The sequence below is a fragment of the Lactuca sativa genome, chromosome 5, assembly GCF_002870075.4.
Source record: "Lactuca sativa cultivar Salinas chromosome 5, Lsat_Salinas_v11, whole genome shotgun sequence".
In the NCBI taxonomy this organism is placed as follows: domain Eukaryota; kingdom Viridiplantae; phylum Streptophyta; class Magnoliopsida; order Asterales; family Asteraceae; genus Lactuca; species Lactuca sativa.
Window position 1 is genome coordinate 58,414,810 of NC_056627.2, and position 6,028 is coordinate 58,420,837.

A 6,028-nucleotide genomic window follows, 5' to 3' on the forward strand; every position below is an offset into this window, starting at 1 on the left:
ACACGCGCTAATAGAGGACACACATTTGTACGTGCCCTAAAATTTGATGTCAGTTTTCCAAAATATGAAGCATAGAGAACACGCATTTTTTGCGTGCCCTAAAATTAGTGTCTAATAAAAAAACACAGAGGGCACCTTAAATAAAATGTGCGTCGTCTCACCATGTCGCTTTATAAATTTTAATGAAACGCGCGTTTCATTCGAGGGGGAAATGAAATCCAAAAATTAAAAAGCCCGCTTGGTTTCCACCAGCTGAAAACCCTAGCTCATCCCCGCTGAAAACCCCCTTTCTTTCTTTCTTTCTTCTCTCTCGATTCTCAAAACTCCATTCACCTTCTGCCATCTGCTGCTTATTCGACCCTTCCTAGTGTCTCCCACCGCCGTCAACTTCCGATGAAAGACGACCGTTCTCAGTGCTCTGCCTCTACAACGATCGACAATCTCACCTGATCACCTCGCCTCACCTTGTCGGCTACATCACCTTGCCAACAACCTCACCTTGTCGGCAACCTCAGGTCTAGTGATCTCATGCTCGCTTCTCGTTGTAGGAGACCTAAGCCCCGTTACATTAATCCATCCTCCCAAACTTTGGAAGAACTAGCACTTTTCTCCGGACTACACAAAATCTTCTTAAAAATCAGACCAGCAAATCCAACAAATCGATTGCAAGTACCGCGCTTCATAGATGTGTCTACTTCTCAGCTTGTAGGGCTCGAATCCATATTTCCCCATGTCAACACTCCATCATTTGTTTACTTAGCTTACTAAAATCATCAATCTCATAGATTTCAGTTACAAACACCCTTCAATATGACGTCTTCAATCGATTTGGTAAAGGGTAGGCTTTTAAATGGATCGAATGAGTTCAATCATTGATGGAGGTTATTCATGTTGTCCACAGGTAAGCAATCCCTTGATCTGACCTAATTGTTTTAAGATTCATATTTTTTTTCAATTGTGATCGTATTTGAAATGGTCAAATAGCCTTCAATATAATTGTATTTGGAGGTCGATCACATTTAGTTACAATTGTGATTCATATCCGATTTTTTTATAATTAAGCAGTAATTGGTCCAATATGGGGACTTATTCAGAGTTAAATTGGCAGAAATCACAATGACACATAGTTTAACCTTTGTGATTTTTGGATTCTTATCGTGCTAAAAAGGGAGATATACGAATTAGGGCTAGTTACATATGTACGATATAATTATGACAATCTAGTAAAAACATTTGTTTGATTTTGCACATATTTAAGTAAAATGTTTGACTGTTAGTCATAAAGATCATACACCCTGCAACATCTGCCGTTTAAATTTCTTGTTTATTGATTTGGTTGTCAATAATTTAAATTTGTTCTCACATGTTTTCACAAAGGTGCTATAAAAGATGAATCTGAAGATAATGGAAACCTTTCTGATGGGGGTGTTGAATCGAACCAGGTTATTTCAAAGTTCTTCTTTTGTATCATGGAACCCTAGCTTTATGGCCACACTTAATGAGCCTAAATGTATATATATATATATATATATATATATATATATATATATATATATATATATATATATATATATATGTCTAAGTAGTATCCACTTTTATTATACCAGATTGAAGGCAATTCATCTGGAAAGAGTGTATGCAACTGGTATTACTTTTGATCGAATGTGCCATGTTTCGTATTAACTGAAAAAAATGATTATCATATCATCATTTCTATGTATTAATCATTGATTGCTTCTAGGAGGGATTCCCAAGGGCATTTAAAGCCAAACTTTGATAAGGGAAATGAACCTTTTGTTGTCACAATGCAACCTCCAAACATGACTGGTTCATTACACATGGGACATGCTATGTTTGTAACTCTTGAGGTTTGGTAAATGTTTACTAACAACATAGATTCACATAAAAACTTTGTAAAATTCATCATTTTTTCTTTATTCAATGTGTAAATAAACAAACCATTCATATTTTCAATTGTGTTCCAGGATATTATGATCAGATACAACAGGATGAAGGGCATACCTACACTGTAGCTCCCTGGAACTGATCATGCTGGCATTGCAACTCAGGTTTGAGTTTTTCCACAAATGGATTTCTGATTATTGTATTAGTCTACTTAGTTAATATATTATATATCTAACAGATAGTGTTTTCAGTTGGTTGTTGAAAGAATGTTGGCATCTGAATGAATTAAGAGGGTTGAATCAGGTAGAGAAGACTTCACAAAGCGAGTTTGGGAATGGAAAGAGAAGTATGGAGGAACCATTACAAATCAGATAAGGCGACTTGGTGCTTCTTGTGATTGGACCAAAGAACATTTCACACTTGATGAACAGCTAAGTCTTAAGATGATATTCTATCACATTTTAAACTTAATAATCTCAGAAACTATGTTTAAATAGTTAATTATAAATGTTCATAAAAATTCATGCTGTAGGAGCTTGAGTTAGTGGAAGGACAAGATCAGGTGATAGAGATGTATATGAATGAGGAAGTCAGTGAACTTAAGAAAGAAATAGAAGAACTAGAGCATTTATTGCAGGATGAAGAGAAATGTAGAGCTGCAATCGCGAAGTTGAACCCCAACAATAACAGGAGCCACGAAAGAATATTGGAAATTAGTAATAGGGTTATGAACACTAGTAGGAGGGCAGGCATTTTGTGCTTGGTAAGAGTTCTGTCCACTTTATGGATCCATTTCTTGACCATGAGTTTGATTGGGGTGAACCATTGAGGGTTGATAAGTACGGGAAGTACCGGTAATAGAATGAGCACAAAGGACGTGAAGGTCAAATTCACAATCAGAACATGAATAGGATAACCCATTTCTGGCGAGTATACAAGTATCACAGTAAAAGGAGATGGACCGATTGTGTTAGTTTTAGCTCCAACTTGTGAACTTGCTGTTCAAATACAACAAGAATCAACTAAATTTGGCACAACTTCAAAGATTAAGAATACTTGCATTTATGGTGGGGTTCCAAAGGTTCCTCAAGTTCGTGATTTACAGAAAGGTAGGTGGTGATAAGCTCAAAGATGAATTTACTACTATGGATCGGGTATATCCTTATGCTTCTTCAGCGTATTCAACATTTTCCAGCGTTATATCTATCTATCTATCTTTGTTGTGCCTAAAGCACATGTTTCATCATCATTTTTTTTTAAATCTTTTCTTTCAGGTGTTCATATTATCATTGCTACACCTGGAAGATTGATTGATATGTTGTAGTCTCATCATACAAACCTGAGGAGGGTGACTTACCTTGTGTTGGATGAGGCATATAGGATGCTTGACATGGGTTTTGAACCTCAAATGAAAAAAATTGTTTCACAGGTTTGTGAATTGTGATTAGTAGTTTTTAACCTGCCTTTTATAATAAGAGAAAACTAAAATATATATTTTCAATTTTTTCTTATCTTATGGGTTTTTGTATATACACAGATGTGACCAGATTGTCAACCCTTTTATTCCAGTGCTACATGGCCAAAGGAAGTCGAACAACTTGCAAGACAGTTTCTTTACAACCCATACAAAGTAACTACTTTTTTCTATTTTCACCATGTGTTCATATTTAATCCTTTTTTTTGGACATTTGAAATTTGGACAGGTGGTGATTAGTTCACAAGACTTAAAAGCTAACCATTCGATTCAACGACATGTGGATATTGTTACTCAGAATCAAAAGTACAACAAGTAAGCAGGCCGTTTTATAGATGATTTTTTATTTTCAACTTTTTAGAAGCTTTAAAATAATAAAATTTGATAATTTTTTTTTCAGATTGGTGAAACTGTTGGATGACATCATGGATGGGAGTAGAATTCTAATTTTTATGGACACAAAAAAGGGTGTGACCAAATCACCCGCCAGCTCAGAATGGACGGGTGGCCCGCATTATCAATCCATGGAGATAAAAGTCAAGCAGAAAGAGATTAGGTTTTATCCGAATTCAAAGCTACTAAAAGTCCAATAATGATAGCTACAGATGTGAAGGACGTGAAATATGTGATAAATTATGATTTCCCGGGTTCCTTGGAAGATTATGTTCATAGGATTGGGAGAACAGGAAGAGTCGGGGCTAAAGGGACAGCATACACTTTCTTTATAGCAACAAATGCTTGGTTTGCTAAGGAACTTATTGCCATACTTCAGGAGGTCGGTCAGAAAGTCAACCCTGATTTAGCGGCAATAGGGCGAGGTGCACCTCCTCCACCCTCAGGTTCGTTTGGCCAGGTTTGATTTTTCCAAAAAAAATGACAGATTTGCCCTTTGGTTTTGTTATTGAAGCTTTGATGTTTGATTTATATAGGTCATGGGGGTTTTCGTGACGGATGAGAAGGGTGTGACAGATGTATTGTAGGATAAGTTGGATAAGGAACTAAAGTTTATAGGTATCAAAGTCCTTGGATGCTTTTTTTTAAGATTTTTAATTTTTTTTAAGAATTTTGAATTTGTTTCCTTCCTTTGAACTTTCTTCTGCAGCTTATTCCATGTGGCGGTGGACAATACTGAGACAACTTGTAATGTTGATGATAGCCAAAGCTGAACCCCAACACAGTGAGGAACACTTCCTTTTTCAATAATTGAATTGTTATAAAATATAAATATAAATTATATTTATGTACAGGATGTATATCGAATAGGTACTTTGATGGAACTTGTTCGTGTTCTTGCTCTATCATTTTCAAATGATGGAAAATGTGTTAAGGTATGCTTATCATGGTTCTGATGGAATTCAAATTGGAGATTCCATTCCATGGCATGTTTGATTGGCAAATGGATGGAATTAAATTATATCAGATTCCTTCAAATTCCATGTTTGATGGGATTCACCATTCAATTCTATTCTTCCTTTTTTGTTAAATTCCATTCCATTTCCTGCCAATTAAAGGCATGACAGATTATGATTCTTCCAATTCCAACTACTAAACTATAAATGTCAAATTCAGTTAGTGTATATACAACAAAAAAAAATATTCGAATATAAATAAAAGTTTAAAATTTATTTAGGTTTTTGTTCAAGGATCCATGGGAGAAGGAGCACTTGCAGGAATGCCATTACAGCTAGCTTGCAGGAACAAGAAAGATTTTGGAGTACATGGACTAGGGTAATGATGGAGCCATGGGGACCTTTATAAACATTGGTGCTATAGGTACTCTTTTGCAAAATTAATAATGTTGGATTTCTTTATTGTATTGCATTTTAGATCCCAAATTGGTACGACATTTTGGATCCCCTTTAAAGGTGTCTCAAGGTAACATAACATATCTATTTATTATTGGAGTCTTTATATATTAAGTACATGCAATAAGAATATCAACACCTTTATATGTAGTGTGTATTTAAATAGTGATTTTAATGATCTTGTAGGACCTAGATGCATTCACTGCAGCTATTGTTGTGAGTATTGCCTTCTCTTTCATTCCTGCTTCGTTAGTTGTTGCTATTATGAAGGTAGGCCACTCTCCGGTTGTATTTTTCACATAATTGACAAGGAGCTGTTGTATCTATTCAGACTAAGCTTAGAGCAATGGTTGCAAGAGATGAGTTCAGAAGAAGAAGAAACAAGGCTACAACTATAGTTCAGGTACTATGGATGAATTATGTTTGTAAAGTATTTAAGAAAATGATTAGAAACAAGGGTGAATTTGTACAGATTAGTTAGCAAAGGGGCAATGGATTGTATTTTTTGTATCTAATTCATTTGTAAATTTTTGTTACAACTTCTATTGATTTGTTTTATCTTTCCATGGAACGATTATTTGTATGACATTAAATTTATGCAATGGATTCTATTTTTTGTATATGATATTTTATTTTCTATTATGAAACATTAAATACAAATTTAATTTGAAAATAAGTAAATCTATAAAGAATATTTTTTTAAACATTTAAAATTATGATACGCAAAAATGTGTGTCATCTTCATTTATGACATGGCCTTTCTTGACAGGGGCTTTCTTGATACGCATTGCGTTTCATTAACACGCGCGTCGTAAGGTTACGATACGCGAATGCGTGTTGTCTT

General features: G+C 34.9%; 1 pseudogene; it reads left to right on the forward strand.

The window, feature by feature from the left end:
- Nucleotides 1-1,262: 1,262 nt before the first annotated feature.
- Nucleotides 1,263-5,487, forward strand: LOC111879694 (DEAD-box ATP-dependent RNA helicase 20-like; annotated as a pseudogene).
- Nucleotides 5,488-6,028: the final 541 nt, after the last annotated feature.